General features: G+C 34.3%; 1 pseudogene; it reads right to left on the bottom strand.

Moving 5' to 3' along the window:
* Nucleotides 1-1,155: 1,155 nt before the first annotated feature.
* Nucleotides 1,156-1,720, bottom strand: LOC105853662 (annotated as a pseudogene).
* Nucleotides 1,721-22,323: the final 20,603 nt, after the last annotated feature.

The following is a 22,323-nucleotide window of genomic DNA, read 5'->3' as shown; positions in this document are numbered from 1 at the left end:
AAAAAAAAAAAATAAGATCTTGTTTTCCCATAATAGTAAAGCTGTAATACTCAGACTAGGTATAGTTATTGCAGCATTTCCCTCAACCCCACAGGTTCCATTGCCTTTACCAGCCATTTAGAATATGCTTGGGTCACTGTCAGGAGATAAATATTGTCAGCATCAATATTTAGCAGCATTGTCAAGATTTATTTTGTCTTTAGTAAAAATCAAAACCATTCTTTAGTTAAATATCCCATACAGTCTTGTTAGTTCTATGCATAACATGTGATCTTTTAATATTTATATAGATGCAGATTTACCAGTTTTTTTGAGGATGACCAAAAGATATTGGGAATTCTTCCCCCTACAGTTAAATAAAAACAAAACGGAGCAGGGTTCACCATGCATTAGACTAGAAGTTAAGGTGTGACCTTCCACAGAATACAGTTCCTGGTGCAAGAAGAGATTCCATATAATCCTTAGCTTTCAGCTTCTTTCGGCATAACTATCTTAATTAATAGTTTGAGGGGGGAACAGATGTAAAAAATTACAGTTTATAAGTAATTTTTTTTATTGTAGGATATCTCAAAAGGGGAATTCTATGGAATGGGAATATAGAAAACAAAAAAGATGATATCACTCCTAACAAAAACAACTGAATTGTGGACACAGCCACTCAGGGTCAGAGAAAGAACTACTGAGAGCAACTGTCTTCAATTTTGTGGTCACTAGGATGGTATAAACTGGAGAGCCTGGGTAAGGCCCATATTCATGGACTCTCAGATTTCTGGAACTGAGATTAAACAGATTTTTGGGGATGGGGAGAAAGAGATGCTGCCACCAGCATGCATAAAACCTCTACCTTAACAACAGTAATATGGTGGTTAAAAATCAGCTAGAGCTATGGTGGTTAAAAATCATTTCAAATCTAGTCAGTATTTGCTTTCTTGTCTAACGCTTGAGACACGTGAAGAGAAATCTTAAACATAAATAGGTGGTCCTTCTTTTGAAAGACAGAAGAGTCTCTTCTCCAACTCTTTATACTCACTATTTTTCACATCAGTTCACCACTTAAAGTAGAAAGCTACTATAGATAGCTTCTAATTGGCACATGGCACCAAGGCTATGTACAGTGGAAAAAATGACATTTTCCTGTTTCTCCCCCTGGGCGGCTCAGTATGCTTCTTTGGACTGAATCCATGTTTGAGAAAAGTGTGTAAACATAGGGCCAGATTTTGTTGGTTTCCATACCAGAAAATTGGTGGAACACTCCTTAGCTCTTGTAGAATTCAGTGAATGTCTTTGACACATCCTTGTATTGTCTTAAACTTGCTGCAACTGCTTCAGGTTTATCACCCTTCTGTTTGTCATCAATCCCATGCACATAAGGTAGGTTGAAGTGGTTTTAGCTTCTTAGTGCTGTGCTTTAACCTGCTGCGCCACCAGGGAGGGTCTGACTGAGACAATCTTTTAAAAGTTTCAATGGGATATTTAAAGTGATCACTAAATCCAGATCAGAGATGTCCAGGTTGTAGCCTGAACTAAAGCTATAGGAAAACCATGAGTAGTCAGTGCTGATTGTGCTGATTCTTCACCTCCAACAGCATTAGGCCTGTGTTCACATGATCTGGAAACAAAAGACCTTTCTTTATGTAATGATTTGCCATCCAATTTCCATATTGGCCTTGATGTTTTCCTGCAAGAAGTGGCCACTTGAGAGGTGCTGAAGGCTAGTCATGAGAGTGTTGGAGAGCAGTAGCTAGTAGTGATGGTCACTACTGGTCCCCAGAGGTGTTGTCAGATACTAAATGTTAACAACTCTTTGTGACTTGTTGGATTACACCAGCAATAAACAGCTGAGACACTAGATCTGAAGTCTTTAGTGCTCCTCTCAGGTAATGCCAGAGACAGGACCCACTTCCCGACAGATATTTGGCTTCTCTTCCTTCCTAACTTTAGTGGTTAATTCCTAATTTTAGTGGTTAATATTCTTAGGTGTCTGTGAAGTCCTGAAATTAAAGACTCCAGTTTATTGCCTTCTTATCATTCTTAGCTAAAGACAGATTTTTGTGGTTTGATCCCCATCTGTATTTTCTGCACCGTGTTGTATCATTATTTTCTTAACCATACAGTTCCAGCCATGGTGGCCTTTTAGGTTTAGCTTTATTTTTTCATAAGGTCTGTTTTGTATATGAAGTTCCTTCAGCATAGGAAACTCTTTTCCTATCTTTCACATTAACCAAATTAACCTTTATCTTTAGATTTCAGTGAATTTTTTTTCAGTTAATTTTTCCATGACCTGTGTGATTAGATCAATCCCCCTTTTATAGGCATGCCCTTTTTATAGTATGTACTATTTTTTTTGTAGCTTACATTGTGATTATTATTATTTTTTAAAGATTTATTTACTTATGCATACAGAACTGGGGTATAGGCCAGAGGTGCAGGGGAGGTGAGAGGATTCACCAGAGACAGAGTGGGGAGCAGAACAGGCTGACTGAAAAAGTACACTGCTGAGGGGAGCAGTGGGCAGGCCAGGAGAGGTGTGCTGCGCCATGTAGGTCATCTCTGGGGTGGGGATTGAATACATGCTGAAGTGGCTTTAGCTTCTTAGTGCTTTAATCCACTATGTCACCAAGGAGGGCCCGTGATTGTTATTTATTCAATGATTAATATTGTATTTACTCAAGGAATGTCTTTTATTACACATTGCCTCATTGTTTTTGTTCATTATATGTTGCTAACACTAATTGCAGAGTTTGACACATGGCAATTTTGAAGTAAATATTGAATGAAATGAATGAAACAATAATAGGTGTGCTTTTTTGATACAGAGGAAAATTTTAATCTACATTATAATGTTTCAAACATGTTAGGACAGCTAGAATGTTTGTCTTTTGGAAGAAGGCTACATATCCTGCCCTTAAGTTGTCTTTCCTTGAAAAACCATTGCCCTTTCCCAGTCTTGTTACTTTCTGCTACATGCACCTGGATTGATCAATATATTTCATGTAATGAGGCAGTTAGTTTTGAAAATAATTCTTTTAAATTGTGAGTATGCCGTTAGGTTTTAGAAAGTCACACCTGAATAAGAAATGACATTTGTCTACTCAACTGTCTAGAATGTGGGATTTTAAGCTTTTGTTTCATACATGCATTAGTTTAATTTTCATGTATGTTATCTTTTGAGTAAAACAAGTGGTTTTTGCTATCTGTTAGACATATTTCTTTCTAGGACTCAGATCTTACCTGGCATGAGATTCCTTGAGCTATGAGTAAATTTATCTATCTCTGTAAACCCTTTCAATCATTGTAAAGTTTTTAATGTAAGCAAAATCACAAGTTTCAAAATCAGTAATATAGCATAAACATTTTCTGGAGAGATGAATCTCAGAGACACAATATTGAGTGAAAAAGAAAAATTAAAAAAATGCAGTAGCATTTAAATAGAGCTTAAAATATGTAAAATAAAACCTCTCATATTTAAAAATATATGTTTAATGAGATCATAATGTACACTTACATATTTTCAAACAACGAACAAAAAATTACCAAATGTTATATTTTGTCAGTAAATATTCAACAATGTAAATTTTTAGGTGCAGGGAATAAGTGATCTTATCAAAATCAAACACAAATGGGTAGGAGACAACTGATCTGTAACTGGTGATGTCAACTAAAGAAAAAGCAGCTTGTTAAGAAGTTTTGAAGTTTTATTTATTCAAATTTTATAGGAATAAAAATTAGTGTTATGTTTTAAATCATTTTATGCTGCATACATGCTAAAAATGCTATATGTACACTAAACAAAACTTCCTCGAAACAGGCAAAACAGGACATTATAGTGAAGAAAGTGTAAATTTACTCACATTCGCATTCAAATCCTGACTTTGCCTCACTGGCTATACGACCTTAGAAAGTCACTTAATCTATGTCAGTCTTACTTTATTAATTGTAAAATTTATAAATTTGTTCCCTCATTTGTAAAACTCTATTGTATTCTGAAAAAGTTTGTGTTTGTTTTTGGTATCTGGCACACAGTAGACACTCAATAATGTGTGCCTATATCTGTAGAGTGGAGTCTGATCAATAGAACAGAAACTAAAATGCTAATTGCTCTTGATTGTTAATTGAGCAGGCTGTTGTTTTTTAAATGTATACCTACTGAAAACAGACCATCTAAATGGATAAACATGTCTAAATACACTGCAGTGCATATTTTCAAATCAGGTGGTTTTGAATGAAGAACTCACCACCCATTTGTATTCCTGTTTGCCTTCATTGTTGATTTTCCATTTAGCTTTGTTGTTTTTCAAGTTCTGAAATTCCTTTTATAAAAATACACTAAATATACATGCACATGTAAATATGTATATAATCAAGTTTCTGTTTGTTTTTACCTTTTCCACTTCAATGGAAAAACCTAGATTTATTTAAATATAGACCACATAGCATACCAAAATTTACTTAGTGCTCTGAGGATATATTGCCTTCTTTTTAAGGCAACAAGACATAAATGACTCAAACAATCACCCATACAGAGAAATATGCTATATTGTTAAGGTGAAAAATGAAAAGACAAAATATGAGCCTACATTTTAAAAATATAAAGGTCAGATGAACTGAAGATGTGGATTTTTGATGGAGTAGCTTTTCTAAATATCCTGGCCAAGTTCAAAAAAGTCAGGGATTAAATTAATTAACCATGGTTAATGACTTTCCTTAGTCATACTGACAGGCCAAGTATAAATAAAGATATCAATAAATAATTAGAAACTAGAAAACAGAGGTATATGAACAGGCTACTGATGAGTTGGTAAAAGTACTTGAGAAAGATTAAATGACAGCAATATATAGAACACATCACAACAGATTAAAGGCAATAGATTTAGAAGCAGCTTTTAAAACATTTTCTAGTGTAGCTAGAAATTTAAGCATTTACAACCACATTCCACACAAGCCCTACCATCTTAGAGCATTTGAAGTGCACCCTCTGCTTGGAATTCTCTCCAAGATCTTCATAGGCCTTACTCTTCATTTCACTCAAATTCTATGTAAATGCCACAAACTTAGAGGGACCCTTTTTAAAGCCATTCAAAATAGCCCTATCATTATTTTATCTTACCTTGTTTTATTTTCTTTTATAACTTTTATTGACTTTTTGATAAGTTATTCGTACTCCAAATGAGGGTAAAACAAACACTTGGGAAAAATTGAATTTTTCTTAATATTGCTAGTTTTCTGGCAGAAAATAGCTCACGTTGTTTAACTATGTCAAATATATAACCTAAACCCTACATAAAATAAAATAGGAAAAAACTGAACCATAATTTTTCAGTGCAGCTATGCCATTTCTTTAAGTAACAAAGAATATACAAGAAAAGGGAAAATATGAATGTCAAGAAGGGTTTCAATTTAAGTTTTTTTTAATCTTAAAAATGAGACAGTGTCCTGAATTAAGCTACCAACATACTTTTCTTATTATATAAGCTTATAAAATACTCCTGAAAAGTGCCTTCAATGTGTTTTATCTTTAGAGCCCAAAGATTAATGAACCTCATAAAAGTGATAAATTATTTCAGAAGCACACATGCAAAGTAAACCATTAAATAGCTTGGGCTTGAAAAAGTTGAGTTTGAATGTGAAAGAGAAAAAAATTATATAACTCTTCAAAGTTAGATAGGGGTATTATATTTATGACTTTAGGTTAGAGCTATTTTTAACAAAGCACAAAAATGCCAACCATAAAGTAAAAATGATATAATAAAAATAGTGAAAAACATGCTATAGAAGGGAGGATCTGTGTTATGCAGAAATAATAACAAAGGTCTTCTTCCTGAATTTAATGACCAATTCCCACAAATCAATTAAGAAAAACACATCCCAGTAGGAAAAGGGTCAGGAGGATGAGTAGGCAATTTATTTAAAAGTATATACATATAGCCAATAAACAGTCTTGATATCACTGTAAATGCAAATTAAAACCATCTTTAAGATTGACAAACATACTAACAATATACATTCAGGCAAAGTTATGGAACATGTGAAATCACTTAGAAGTCTAATGCTGTTTTAAATGCTAATGTTGGAAAGAAATGCTATTCCTAGTCTAAACTAGTACAGTCACTTTGTAGACAGTTTGGCTGAAACAAGTTATATAGAAAAATCACAACCTCTAAAATCCAGCAATCCATCACTTAGAAATATACTTACAAAAATATGCACAGTACCTATTAGCTAAGAATGGATACAATCTGGCATGGTTGTATCATGAGATACTATACAGCAACAAAAATGAACACTATTCCCTACATAATCATAAACATAATATCCCATGAAAGAAGAAAGATTTCAAAGAATACATAAAATGCTATTCAATATATATGTTAACAAATAAGCTAACTAACCTAAGTATTTTAGTGAAGCACACAGAAGTAACAAAGCTTTAAAGAAAAGCAAGACAGTTATAACTATAAAACTCAGGATAATGAATGCTTTGAGTAAGAGAAAATAAATTTGGAAGATATGGAAATAAGGCTTTGGGGGTAATAGTAGTATTCTATTTTTTAATCTGTATGACAGTTGTATTACAACATGCTTTATGAAAATACTTCTCAATTATGTTATATGCTTTGTTCTATTTGCAAATTTTGCAGTTAATTTTTTGAAACAAATTGTATAGTTTTATTTATGATTTCTTTCTTTCAGTCTCCCATTTGTGGTATATCAGTAAATCCTGAACCCTCTATGAAATCACACACACACACACGCACACACACACTCTTTTACTATATATAGATGTATATACCTATAGATCTATATACTATATATTTATATACACTTATATATACACACACATACACATATCTAGTATCTAAGCACTTATTATCTATTTGTTCTAAATTTGTATATCCTTTTTCTTGATCCATTGTAGTAGCCTTTTAACTGATTTCCTTACTTTTTCTCTTCCTCTATAGCCAGTTATTCTAGAGTACCCATAGAGGGTCTCTTAAAACATGAGTTAAGACATTGTCTCCCCTGCTCAAATACTTTGCTGCAACCACTCTGAAGTCCTTACTGTTTTGCTTACTTACCATGCATATCTCTGCCTCAGGGCCTTTGCACTTTCAATTCTTACTACTTGATCCACTGTAGAATCAGATATTTGCTCAAAGATGCTTTCAACTCACTCAATTGTCACTTTTTCAGAAATTGTTTTTCTTCTTACCTAAAGATTGATGTGTCATTTTTCATCTCCCTATTCAGCTTTATTTTCTATGCTGCATCAGCTGACACATTTAATATTTATTTATTTTGTGTCTCCAATCACTAGGCTCTGAGCTCTATGAGAGTAATAATGTCTTCTGTTTTGTGAAATGATATATCTCTAGCTTCTGCACCAGTGCACTCAAAAGTTATCAAATTAATTTTAGAATGAAAACAAATGTACCAAAGCTTTCACTGTACTTAATTCTGAGTGGCTATTAAATACCAGTGTGCTTTCTGTATTTCCCAAATGATGTACTCTGATTTTGTATTAACTTTATAATCAGAAAAAATAATGTTACTGCAATAAGATAGATACCATAGTGTTTGTATTAGCATTTGACAAATAGTAGATAGTGATAGTAAACATTTTTAAGTTTGTTAATTAATATAGATGAGGAAGATTAGCAATCACTGACTTACCCATAGATGTACACTTACTATTCCTGTGATGCTGACATGCATAAATAGTAATATGTTATATTTAAGGTATTTATTTTGTGCCTTCTTGTAAAAACAAAAGACTAAAAGTGGATTTTACCATAAAGTGTACTCACAGTTCCTTTTTATTAGATTTCCCTGTTTCATAATATTCCATCATAAGAGCTTTTCCAAATTTACTTGTCTGTTCTGTGCTTGATGAACTTTTAGGAAATTTCTATTCTTTGTTTAAGGCAATTAAAGAGGGGGAACATTCCTGTACATGTTTTGAGACGTACTAGTATATCCCTCGATTAAATACATAGATGTGGAATTACTAGACTATAGTGTCTGTTTTATATTGTGAAATGGACTACCATAATAAGGTTAGTTGACACATTTCTTACATCACATATTTATGATTTTTGTTGTTATGGTGAGAACATTTAAACTTTAATGCTCTTAAAATTTTCAAGTTTCCTAAGAATATTAGCAGTAGTAACTATGTTTTATATTAGATAATTAGAATTATTCCTCTTTAACTAGAAGTTTGTTCCCTTTGACCAGTATCTCTATTGCCTTGGTGTTACTAAACTGAGTGAGTCTTGAAACTTAAAGAACTCCTTCAACATGTTTTATTAGGTAGGTCTGGTGATGTAGAACTCTCAGCTTTTGTTTGTTTGGTAAAGTCTTTATTTTACTTAATTTATGAAGGAAAATTTGATGGATAAAGTTATTTTTTTTTCTTTTTAGCACTTTGATTTTATTATCTCACTGTTTCCAGATCTGAAAGATTTCTCTCCTTTTAAAAAATGTTTATATTTTATTTAGAGTAACATTGGTTTATAACACTGTGTGTGATTTAGGCATATAGAATCATACCTCTCAGGAATATTTACTATGTCACATCGACCACCAAGGTGCTGAAAGTTCCCTACCATAGCCTCCTCACTTTGGTCTTCCCCATTTGGTTGTCTGAAATTCTACAGTCATATTTGTTTGTTATTGATTTGGTTGTCTCTGACCCTTTGTTTTGTTTCTCTATATTCCTCATGTAAGTGACACCATATGGTATTTGTCTTTCTCCCTGACTTATTTTACGTTATCACCTTGCTTTAATTATGTTTCACAAAAGTCAAGAGCTAATAACTTTTACTAGTTGAGTTGTATTCCATCATGTGTATATACCACATCCTTCAAATGTATTCATCTTTCTTTGGGTACTTAAGTTGTTTCCATAGCTGGAGTATTGTAAGTAATGCTGCAATGAACATAAGATGGCATATATTCCTTCAAATCAGTGTTATGGTATTTTTTTGGTTGTAGATACTAGTTGTGGAATTGATGGATCATATGCTGAAACATTTTTAATATCTTGAGAAATCTCTATACTGTGCTCTGTAACAACTGGACCTGTCTATATTTATGCCACTAGTGTACAGTTTCCTTTTTTTCACATCCTCACTAATATGTTTTTTTTTTTTTTTAATGGGACATTCTCACAGGTGGGAGGTGATAGCTACATCTAGTTTTGATTTAAATTTAAAATTTTCCATAACTTAATGAACATTTTTTTTATGTGCCCTTTAGTGAGCTGTATGTCTATAATGGAATGTGTAAGTTTAACTCTTCTGCTCATTTTTAAATTGGGCTATTTTTTTTTGTTGTTGTTGAGTGGTCTGTTTAGAACTTGGATATTAGCCCCTTTGCCAGGTATATAATATGCAAGCATAATATGCAAAGTTATATTTTTGTTTTAATGGTATTTTCCTTCACTATGCAGAACTTTTTAGTGCCATATAATACCATTTATTTATGTATTTTTTGTGTCTCTTGCTGTTGGATCAAATCCACAAAGACATCACTGACACCAAAAGTCAAGGGCTATTTTTGGCTATGTTTTATTCTATGTATTTTATGGTTTAGGTCTTACATTCAATGCTTTTATCCATTTTGAGTAACTTTTATATATGGTGTGATACACGATTCAGTTTCATTCTTTTCTATGTGGCTGCCCAGTTTTCCCAGCACTATTTATTTAAGAAACTGTCCTTTCTATCTTGTATACTTTAAATCTTTTGTCATTGATTAATATTCATATAAGTACAGATTTGTAACTGGACACTTAATTATATTCCATTGGTTTATGTGTCCATTTTTAGTCCAATATACCCATTCTGTCTTGATTACTATAGCTTTGTAGTATAGTTTTGGATTTAGTATCTTCTTTTTGGTTGTGATTGCTTTTGTTATTCAGGATCTTTTGTGATTACATGTATGTTTCAGTAACTTTTGTCTATATATTTAAAGAATGCAGTAGAACCTTTGATAGGTTTAGTGTCCTCTAATCAAATTTTTTGTTTGGGGCTAATTTTTCCATGTTGATTTTCTTTAGTTGATTTGTTCATTGGTAAAAGTCAGGTGTTGAATACCCTTACTCAATTGTGGTAAATATATTTTCTCAGATTTTGATAAAGGTTACCTTAAATATATTTTCATGCTCCTTTTTTGGGTGCATATATTGGATGATATGTTTTCCTGTTATATTGGTCCCTAATCATTATATGATCATTACCCCAGTCTCTCTCATTTGTTTTATACACACACACACACACATATTATCTTCTTTGATTGTATCTATGTGTCATAAAACAAAGGACCTTTATTTTCTCTGATATAAACTTAGCTCTTTTTCCTATTTTTGTTTCCTGTTTGTTTGTATTATTGTTTTCTAACCATTTACTTTGAACCTTGTGGAGATCTAGTATTTTCAAATTCATTTAGCGTCTGTTTATCTGGGAAGGCCTTTATTTCTTCTTTGGATCTTATGGACAATCCTGCCATATATAATATTCTTGGCTGGTAATTTTTATTGTTATGTATTTTGAATGGTATCTCATTTCCTACTTTGCTTACAGGGTTTCCTCAGAGAATTCTGATGTAAGACTGATGGGCATACCTTTATAGGAAAGACTACTAGTCTCTTTCAATATCCTTTCATTGTGTTGAACTCTTGATAGTCTTATACAACTATGTGTCGTGATATATGTCTTGTTAGATGTAAATAGCCATCATTTCTTTTACTGAATTTTGTTGTGTATCTTTAATTAGTTTTTAGGGGGTTTATTGTATTACTTTCATTTGTTTTTCTGCAGTTTCTTTATTTGAATTACTTTACATAGAAAATTAGAACACCCAATTTGACAAAAATAATTTTACATATCATTGTGTTGAATTCGGGGAAGTATTCTTTTCTTCTTGTGTCTTATGTCCTTGATATCTCGTTTCCTTGTTTATGTATTTTTTGTTTTTGTTGACCCATACTAGTGTTTGAGATCATAGTGACCTGAACTACTCTTATCTTTCTAGCAGGTGGTGATGTAGTTTTTATATGATTTTGGATGCTTAATTGTTCTAGGATTTCCTAGGCATCAGATCTGGTCTGAAGGCTAAGTCACTGGGTATAAGAGGCTCTTAGAGGGATGAAGCAACTGATGTGAATCCAATGTTAGGGTATATCTTTGTATTTGTGACCCTGCTACTGATTTTCATCCTCTCTAGGTTTCTAGAGACTCTGTTGTCGCTGCATTTTTCTGTGTATCTCATAAGATCAATTCTAGTTTTAAGGTGGAGGGACATTGTCCTTGTTCTTCCACCCCAGTTCCTCTACATGTTTTTTTCATCAGTTAAGTGTATTGCCATTTGTACTATTCAGCTCTCCTCTCTGCAGAACTGCCTCATTCTTTTTTTTTTTTTTTTTGATATCCTCCTTTCCCTAACTGCAGCTTCCTTGTGTCTCTTTCTTCTTGATCATGGAGCTATGAATCTCTAGCTTGTCCCCTCTAGTGTAGTCTACCTGGTATCTGATGTTCCAAGAAGTGTTCCAAGTTTTCCTGAAGCCACAAATATTTCTGGATGCAATACTCCACTGGTAAACCTCAATGATTATCTGGATAGTAAAAAGAGGAACCTTCTTTGATACGATTCTCCTCTACTGTTTTTGTCAGATATTGTATCACTTTCAAGAAGAACTTGTAAAAAGCATCACTTCAAGTGATTCATCAGGTATAGGGACCTGCTTTCCTCATGGCAGGAATTATTCTTTCTGAGCAAAGGCACACTTGATTTATTATAGCAGAGCAATTTTCTAACATCACACACACTTTGAACTTCTCATTGGGGTTTCAACATTATGAAATTTCTGTGACACATCTAACCATTATATTTTGAGGAAACTGACAATTGCAAGAACTAGTTCAATAAGAGAGGACAGTTTGAGGTAGTTATCTGGAAATTTTATCTGGCCTGACCTTCATGAAAAAGATGATGGAATGGGGCATAGCACTCACCTATGGCTGGATTCTTGCTTTGACTTTACACAAATATGCTTCTCAAATATTCTTACTAGAAAGATATTGCTCTTTTCAGAAAGAACTGTACTTGTTAGACTCATTAATGACCTCCATGTTGCCAAGTCTAATATTTACTTTTTAGTCATCACTTAACTTATATTTTTGGGAACAATGACATGGTTAACTTATATTCTTCATATACTTAACTGCCTTTAATTATTATAACAGTTTTTTTCTTGGATTTTTTCCTTTTTCCACAAGACTTCTTAAGTTTTCTGAGGCTATTTCTACTTTTCTCTGCTTTCAAAGATTGATGATTTGAGGGTCTTGGGTTTGTGGTTTTCTTTTCTTTACATTTTTACAAATTGATTACATATTTTCATGAATTTAGATTCTATTTAAAAACTAATTTCTCTCTATTTTACTCATTCAGCAATGCATTTCTTAATTCCTCTTTATGCATAATGATTTGGCATTATTTTAGGAACAGTTTACAACATACACACAAAACTTCTCATAGACTTGCCTTTGACTGAACAAAGAGGAGAAGTAAAATAAATAACAAAACCTCTTAAAATGTCAGATGATGATGAACTATAGAGAATAATTCAGGGAAAGAGGACAGTGCTAGGATAAAAGGATCACTACATTTTAAAATAGGATGGTTTGGAAAAGTCGTGCTGAAAAGGTAACATTTGACCAAAGACCTATCAGCAAGGAGGTAGCCAGCAAGTGACTAGGAGAAAGAGTACTCTGTACAGAGAAAACAAATGCAAAAACCCTTTAGGTGGCTTGCCATTCTGAGTTATGCTTTAGCTAATGGGCTTGAATCTGAAAATTGACTAAGGTCCAGAAAATGAATAAAGATTATGACTTTTATTTGCACAGTCATATTAAGCATCCTGCTTATTATTGCTCTTTGTGACTTAGAATGATAAACAACACCTTTCTGACTGACCTTAGTTATAACCATCTCCAAAATTCCATGTGTATCAAGCTCTTTAGCTGTACTTCTGGCAATGGCGCTCGTTTCACTGGTTGTAGTATCCTGCATTCAGCCAATTTAATATTACCACTGTGCCAATGCTGTGGCTGCCTCTCCATCCATTATCCTGACCCACAGAAAAGAGCCATTATTAATGAAATTCTTAGTGATGCTGGTGCCCTTCCAACTTGTCTTGTTGAATGACATGTTCTCTGAATCTTTTTATGGTTCATAATCCTGGAAGCTTTGATCTTTTGAAATATATCCATTCTAGAATGTCAGCTTCCCTGAACTTCGTTATTTCTGTGCTTACCATCTCCAACTGAATCACAGTCATTTTTACTTTCCTGAGTATTCGTATTATTTTTTTTTTGGCTTCTAAACTTTCTCTTGTAAGTTTCCTCATCTTTGGAGTCATAGTTATAGTAATAAACCCCATCTGACTGTCTCCAAGTTGGCAAATACTTGCTTACTTACTCGGATATTCCAAACCCCCCTCCTTTTTTTTTTTTTTTTTTGCTTCACTTAACTCCAAAAAAAGCTTGGTAACATAACTGTGTGCTGAGAAGACAGAGGTAACAGATTGGTGAAGCCAATTTCTGCCAAAAGAAATAGGACTTAAAAGGACATATTATTCTGGAAAAAAATGATAATTTTACCCTCCCTGGTGGCTCAGTGGGTTAAAGCGCAGCATTGAGAAGCTAAAGCCACTTCCGCATGAGTTTGATTCCCGCCTGCCCCGGAGGTGACCACCTGGTGTGGCAGACCTCTCCTGACCCGCCCGCTGCTCCCCTTAGCAGTGTACTTCGTCGATCTGCCTGTTCTGCTCCCCACTCTGTCCCTCGTGAAGCCTCTCGCTGCCCCTGAGCCTCTGACCTGTACCCCAGTTCTGTATGTACAAATAAATAAATTTTTTAAAAAAGATAATTTTAAGCATTTAATATGTTGTCTTTTATGCATAATTTCCCTAGAAGTTAATTTGTTCTTATGTATTATAAGTGCAAATGTTTAGCAAAGCACACCTCCTACCAGTGCTTGCACCCGCACCCCTGTTCACTGTGTTTAAGAATTTTTTTCCCAATTTGCATTTTTAGATAGTTTAACTTATGTTTTAATTATATTTTATCAAATGTTTTCATTTTATAAAATATTTTCTATTTTGGTAACTTTCAATTTGAATAAAAATTCTCTTTGAAAACAAATTGAGGTTGTAGGTGAATTAATTAGAAGCACTGAACATAAGGTGAACATTGTACAATGGAAGATATATTCTTGTAAATAGTTCCCAATCGGCTGACCCTTTGCCACTGGTAGATATTTATTGAATAATATTGGAGATTTTGAACAATGATAATATATAGAGTAGGTCAATGAAAGAAATGTGAGAAGCTAGAAAGGTTATAAACTTGTGTTGTATCTTCCAAATAAACTCTTGAATTAATAGGCCATACTTGTCCTTGTAGTGATTCACACACAAATGAACAGCTTGATAAAAGATGAAGCAAAGAGAAATCATTAATTGTGAACATATCCTTTCAAATTGCATGAATACATGATTTAGCAGGTAATGAACCACATTTCTTATCACAAATCATTTTAGAAAAAAAAATCTTATTTGCATAGTTTTCTTTATTAATAATTCGATGTTTAAATATGGTTTGCATCATCAATTTTCTGTGAAGTGGAGCAATATTTTAATTTTTATTTCATGTAAGAATAAATAAAGGTATTTTACTGTGTAACATATCTAAGATTCCGTAAGACTGCATTGGAATAGATTATTTCTGACTTTCAGGTATGCTTTTGCATATCATAGAGAAATATATATATATACATATATACATATTGTTCTTCCTTTTTGTATATTGCATGCTTTCTCCTCTCAAATGTAGCCTCATAAAATTCCCACCACCAATTTACCAATGTATCATCACCATATTCTCTTGTGTTATTCCCTCCCCTCTTTTGATCACTCTTTCTCCCTACCCCTGCAGAGTATCTCTAATATTTGCCTATTAATTTTGTTTTTTAAATTTATTATAATTATTTTCCTTATTTCTTATTTGGTTGCCCTACATTCCTCCTATAAGTAAAGCCATCTGATTTTTTTCTTTCTTTCTTATTTCACTGAACATAATTATTCCAGCTCAATCTATGTTGATGTGAATGGCATGAGTTTATAATTTTTGATTGCTGAGTAGTATTCCATTGTGTGTATACACCACATTTATTGATCCAGTCATCTATTTTTGGGCATTTGGGTTGTTTCCAAATCTTACCCATTGTAAATAGTGCTACAATAAACACAGGGGTGCAGGTATCCCTTGAAATAATGTTTCTGTTAGTTTGAGTAGATTCCTAGAGGTGGAATTGCTAGGTCATATGGAAGCTCCATTTTCAGTCATTTGAGGAATATCCACACAGCTTTCCATAGTGATTGGACCAGTTTGCACTCCTGCAGCAGTGTAGGAAATTTCCCTTTTCACCACATCTTCGCCAACATTTGTTGTTGCTAGTTTTTTTTTTAAGATTTATTTTTATTTATGCATACAGAACTGGGGTACAGCCAGAGGTGCAGGAGGTTGTGAGAGGATTCACCAGAGAAAGAGTGGGAAGTAGAACAGGGCAACTGACGAAGTACACTGCTGAGGGGAGCAGCAGGTGAGACAGGAGAGGTCTGCTGCGCAATGTGGATCACCTTCCAGGCAGGGATAGAATTCATGCTGAAGTGGCTTTAGCTTCTTAGTGCTGTGCTTTAACCCACTGCGCCACCAGGGAGGACCCATTGCTAGCTTTTAAAATATGTGTCATTCTTTTATTTATTTTTTTATAGGATAATTTTTTTAAAGATTTATTTTTGTGCATACAGAACTGGGGTACAGTCCAGAGGCTCAGGGGTGGCGAGAGGCTTCACCAGAGACAGAGTGGGGAGCAGAACAGGGAGATCTATGAAGTATACTGCTGAGAGGAGCAGCAGGCGGGTCAGGAGAGGTCTGCCACACCATGTGGTTACCTCCGGGGTAGGTGGGAATCGAACTCATGAGGAAGTGGCTTCAGCTTCTTAGTGCTGTACTTTAACCCGCTGCGCCACCAGGGAGGGCCTAAATATGTGTCATTCTTAATGGTATAAAGTGGCATCTCATCACACAACTTGTGTTTTGTGTATAATCAAAAAACTTGAAACTTGTGGTTTTGATTTGCATTTCTCTGATTATGAGGGATCTTGAACATTTTTTCCTATGCCTGTTGTCCATTTGCATTTCCTCTTTGGAGAAATGTATTACTAGATCTTCTGTCCATTTTTGGACTGGATTATTTACTTTGTTTTTGTCGAGTTGCATCAGATCTTTGTAGATATTTGTGATCAGTCCCTTATCTGTAGTATCATGTACTAATTGTTTTTCTCAAACAGTAGGGTGTCTCTTTGCTTTGGTGAATGTCTCTTTGGCTGTACAGAAACTTTAATTTGATTCAGTGCCAGCTTTTCATCTTTTCCTTCACTTTCTTTGCTCTGGGGAATGTGTCTTCAAAGATGTTACTGAAATATATGTGTTGTAGTGTTTTGCCTATATTTTCTTCTATATGTTTTATGGTTTCAGGACGTCTCTCCAAGTCTTTTATCCATTTTGCATTGGCTTCTTTGCATGATATGAGGCAGTAGTCTAGCTTCATTATTTTGCATGTGGTGGTCTAGTTTTCCCAGCACCATTTATTAGACAAATTGGTCCTTTTTCCATTGCATATTCCTTGTACCCTTGTCAAAGATTGCCCATTAATGTGGGTTTATTTCTCAGTTTTCTATTTGACTCCTTTGGTCTCACAGAAAATTCGTTATCATAGACTATTAAAGCTCGAAGTTATGTTAAAGATGTCTGCCCTTTATAATTCCAGGAAATGCGGCTCAAAAAGACCAAATACTTCTTTATTACACAGTTTGTTCACATACCATTGAATACATGGGGTATGCTCTATGTAACAAATGCTATGCTCTCTTTCCTGCCCTAAATTCTGAACAAATAACAATAACTCTGGCTTTCAAAAGAAATATATTGTGATAGAGGAAATTGATGTCTTAAAGGGTTTTCAGAGAAGATGTGCTATAGTTGATAAAAATTCAGTGATGGAACTTAAGTAGGTGAATTTTTTCATCCAAAGTGTACTTTGTAAAGATTTTACTGACATATTATGGACATTCTTCCCTTCTGTTTTTTTTCCTTTTACAATGTTTCTTATCTTTTTTTCCTATTGGGAAGTCTTTTTTTGTTACCAGCTTATATTATTTGCTCTTATAGTATGCTGTAGCATTACTGTACTTCACCTAATAACTCAAGCTGCCCAAAGAAGACATGATTTTCCATTTGCTGCCCTCAGAAACCTTTGCTTGTTTTTAACTTCCTCATCCTAGTCAATGGTTTTAGTGGGGTAAAGAACAAACTTGGAGCCCATGAATGACTTCCTGAATGAACTCCACCCTCTGATGTTTTCACAGACTCCACCTTCATCTCTATGCTGAAGAGATTTCATCTGCAAAGGACTACAACTGCCAAAATGTCATACATCTCGCTTCCTAAACGGGGAGGGGACAGGTCATTGGAATTGTGGAAACTAGGGGTAGAGCTAAGCTACCAGCTTGGTTTGTAATTGAACACATTAAGGCTTGGATCTTGCTTTTCCAGTTTTGATGTACACATAGACTTGGAGAAGACATGTGGGGAGAGACAGATAGAGACACTTAGAAGAGATACTTGGAAGAGACATGTGGGTGAGAAACCTGGGGAGGCTTTCCTTAGCAGAGGCAATGATAGCCATTATCTTGATTTGTAATTTGATTTTGATTTGTGTGTCTCTCCTTTTGTTCTAGTTCTCTGGACCAGCCTCACCCCTTTCTTTTAATTTCCCACAAGAGTGTTCCATGTAATTGATAATTAAAGTGTACCCTTTCAGTGTGTGCACTCCTTAACAGTTTGGGTTCCTGAGTACCTCTTTTATGTGCACTAACAGTTTGGGTTAATATCCTAATGAGAAGGTCTTTAGCCCTGGAAAGAGCCAGAGACAGTATATCTTGTGTCTTATGCCCAAAACTCTGATGAGTCATTTTTGATTTCTCATCTTCTTCATTCCCGCATCAATCTGTCAAGTCTCCCTGTACTTCTAAATATACCTTGAATATATTTGTACTTCTCATACATTCTATTGTTGCTACTCTAGTCTGAGCCATCACTACCTCTTGCTTTGATTGCTCTTGCAGTAACCTTACTGATTTACTTAAGTCGGTTTGTGCTTCTGGAATACATTTATCATAGGCAGATAGAAATCTTTAAAAATGTAAAATTGATCCTGTCATTGCCTGGGTTTAATCTTTCCAATTATCTTTCACTGCATTTATGATAAAATCCATATCTTCCATCACATTCTGCAAAGCTATACATGATGTATTCGCTTCTGTGCTTTCTGGCTTCATCTATTTATTCTTTGCTAAGTGTACCTCAGCTTGCCCCTGTCTGAGGACTTTTACACTGGTTTTATCTCCTGAATAGGGTACTCTGTTTCTGGATCCTTTGATGGCTGATCTTTTTATATTTGTTGGCAGAATGAATAAACCATTATTCATTGATTGTGATTGGAGTCATAGAGGCGAGTTTGGAAGGCTTGCAGCGACAGATTGAATGATAATGAGGGTCTTAAAACCAATGGCAGAGGGGGTGGAAAAAAATGAGAGATTTAAGAAACACATAGAAGGTATACTAGAGAATACATAAGGTTGGTTTTAAAAAAAAGGAGCTGTTGAAATTTTGATGAAAATGTAGATGATGGCAACTATTTACAAAGACACAGATAAGTGGTGTGGGAGATAAGGATAAGTGGGAGAAGTGAGGTGAGATAAGGGAAAAATGTAATGAGTTTACATTTAGATTTAAGATGTGATACCTGTATGATAGCCATCGGAAATTCTAATTACAAACACACCTATGTATCTATCTGTCTATATGTATATGCACACACACACACACACATACACATAACATCCAGGAGAATTTCTAAGCTGGTTTTAGATACTAGTCTTATACAGTTAGTACTTAGTACATATCATATTAGTACTTAGTACATATCATATTAAAAATTTATATGGCTTTAGTATCAGGTGATGTTTCACCTTACTGGTAACTCCCTACTAGGTCTTACTGAAGGAGGGTTAAACTATGTACCCTACTGACATTAGGCTTGGCCACTTACTCTCCTTGGTCTATGAAATTAGAAGTGCTGTTATCACTTCTAAGTTTTAAGAAACATCTTTTGTACCATATATCTCTCTGTCCCTAGACCAAAATATTTCAGAAAGGGGCTGTTCCTTCAGCAGAAAAGAAAATGTGGAGGTAGGTTACTGTTGACCCAAAAAAAATCATGTAATGCATATTTTTAGTGACATTTTTTGATTGTATGTTGCTATATAGTAGGCTAACAGATATGGTGAATATCTGAAAATATAAGATTGAAAATATAAGAAGAAAAAGGATATAATTTCCAGGACAATTTTTTTTTTTAAAGATTTATTTATTTATTCGTACAGAACTGGGGTACAGGCCAGAGATACGGAGGGTGAGAGGATTCACCAGGGACAGAGTGGGGAGCAGAACAGGCAGATCAACGAAGTACACTGCTGAGGGGAGCAGCGGGCGGGTCCGGAGAGGTCTGCCACGCCATGTGGATCTCCTCCGGGGCAGGCGGGGATCGAACTCATGCGGAAGTGGCTTTGGCTTCTTAGTGCAGTGCTTTAGCCCGCTGCACCACCAGGGAGGGCCTAATTTCCAGGACAATTTAAGAGTGAATTCAGAAAAAGGACCTTATAAATAAGTGTAGGGTCTTCTGGGTAGGAAGAGAAAAAAGAGAGGTAGAAATTATAAGTGTGAAACAGTGGCTAACAGTACAAATTGATACAGAAAGTTTTAATAGGTATTAACTGAGAAGTGTTCACCGCATTAAAACAAAATTAAATCCCTCAGTGTTTTTATGAGAGCAATTCCAGATGAGTGGTTCTGGAGGTATTTAGTGGTAGAAAAAGGGTAAATTCGTTATTCAGTTTGTTGCAAATGCTACTTCACCTGTGATGCCCACTCTGATCCTCCTCTAGCTAACCTGATATGTCTTTTTTAATCTTTTTGTATTCATTATATTCTGTATTAGAGTTTCCTTCTGATTTCTAAGCTATCAAGATTTTCATTTAATCATTTAGATTTTTCAAATGGAAAATGGAAAAATTTGTTACTAAGATTTTAAAAAAATTATAAATGACCATTTCATAATTTAAAAAGTCATAAGTTTTAGGATGTAAATACTTACCTTTCAAAACAGAAGCAAAATTTAGAGAATGGATAGATTATGCTTAAAATTAAAGAGGTATGCAAGGGGAATACATACCTTTCTGAGGTATGCAAGAAGAATAAATGTGTTTCCTCTCATTTGTGGCTCATCTAATAGAAGCTGCCCTACCTTCAACTTTTCCTTCTGTTTACCTATCATTCCATTTTTGAATATCCTCTCATTACTGAGACTTATTCCATCCTTAAATTATACCTTCACCATTAAAATAATCTGAATTTTAACTGATTACTAACCTCACTCCATTTTCCTACCCCATCCTTGACCTCACCTCAAAGTGTTGAGATTTAGAGATGTATCTGTCTTAATTCATAGTACATAGCAATCATAAAGTAGAAAGCTTATTCATTTGGTCTTAGGAGGAGTCAAAATGCCCTACCATTAAAATGTCCTTAAATCAGAACTCCTGGATAAAACAGACATGTCAAGGTGCCACTGTGCTGCTCAAGCAGATCTTGAAATCTTGTTAGTTTTCAGTTAACAAAATCAAATTGTCCAGTTCATATGGTCACCTAGATTCATTGTCCTAGCATCTGTAAATTCATCCAGGATTTCCCATTCTACCCGTTATGCTTTTATAATCATTCATAAAAAGTCCAAGACCATCTCTTCCTTATATTCTCTTAGATGAGATGCGAATATGGCTGACTATACATAATTTGTTTCACATTTGAAAAAATAAGTAATTATTATATCATTGGCTTGGGAAATCACATTTTAGAACTCTAATTTTAAAAGCAGTTTATATCCAGAAATTGATGATAAATGCATGGTTGGGCTAATATAGTGTGCTTGATCTTCTGTACTTTATATAACAAATTAAACATCTGTACAAAGGTGCATTATTAGGAAAATGACACATGACAACTTAAGTAATTGGAGAAATGAGAGAAGCTTTTGTCTTACAACATAGTAACATAATTGGTGACTAAGAAAGGAAGGAAACTCTAATCTTTTAACATCCCAAGTATTTTGTCTTATTTAATCCTTATAACTAAAAAGTTTGTTCATTTTGAATAGCTAAGACATAGTAATTGTCATATGATATGTCCACAGTCATTCAGCTAATACACAACATAAAGCAGATATTTAAAGTAGACGTGTAAGAATGATAATATTAGACATTTAAAAATGACAATAATAATCTATAATTATCTTGTGGCAAGATGGTTCTAATGTATTTATCAAAATTTTAATTTTCATCACAGCTTGGTAAAAATGAATAGTAGAATAAATATTTTATAGATGAGGTTGTTAAAACAGAAAGAGGATAATAACTTACTCAAGTTGTACAGTAAAAGGTAGAAAAGGAAATCAAACCCACATCATCTGATTTTAGGGTCTGATGCTTTTTACCTACTAAGATAAAATGTCTTTGCCAAACATTATAATTTTATTAAGAAAAGAGGGCTCTAATCTATAGTTGTTATTCTCCTTCCTATGGTTTTCAGCCCTTTCTTCTTATATCCAGGCATTTTCTTCCTTCTCTCAAACATTTGTTCATAAAATAAGGCTTTCATAACAGAAAGCTTTCTAATATGCAATCTGTCTTCTTATAACATTTTATACTCTGTGTTTTGTTTTTATTTTCTGTTTTCTCCCATATATATTGTTTCCATTAATCCCAGTAACAATTCTGACAGTTCATATTGTCCTTATGTTAAAAACTATGAATTAAAAACTTAAACTGATGGGCTCTCCCTGGTAGCGCAGCGGGTTAAAGCACTGCACTGAGAAGCTTAAGCCACTTCCGCATGAGTTCGATTCCCGCCTGCCCCGGAGTTGACCACATGGTGTGGCAGACCTCTCCTGACCCGCCCGCTGCTCCCCTCAACTGTGTACTTCCCACACATACACATAACATCCAGGAGAATTTCTAAGCTGGTTTTAGATACTAGTCTTATACAGTTAGTACTTAGTACATATCATATTAGTACTTAG

Source organism: Condylura cristata, unplaced genomic scaffold, assembly GCF_000260355.1.
Source record: "Condylura cristata isolate star-nosed mole 26May11 unplaced genomic scaffold, ConCri1.0 scaffold00015, whole genome shotgun sequence".
In the NCBI taxonomy this organism is placed as follows: domain Eukaryota; kingdom Metazoa; phylum Chordata; class Mammalia; order Eulipotyphla; family Talpidae; genus Condylura; species Condylura cristata.
Note: the sequence above shows the minus strand (reverse complement) of the source record. Positions and strands in the feature narration are given on the sequence as shown.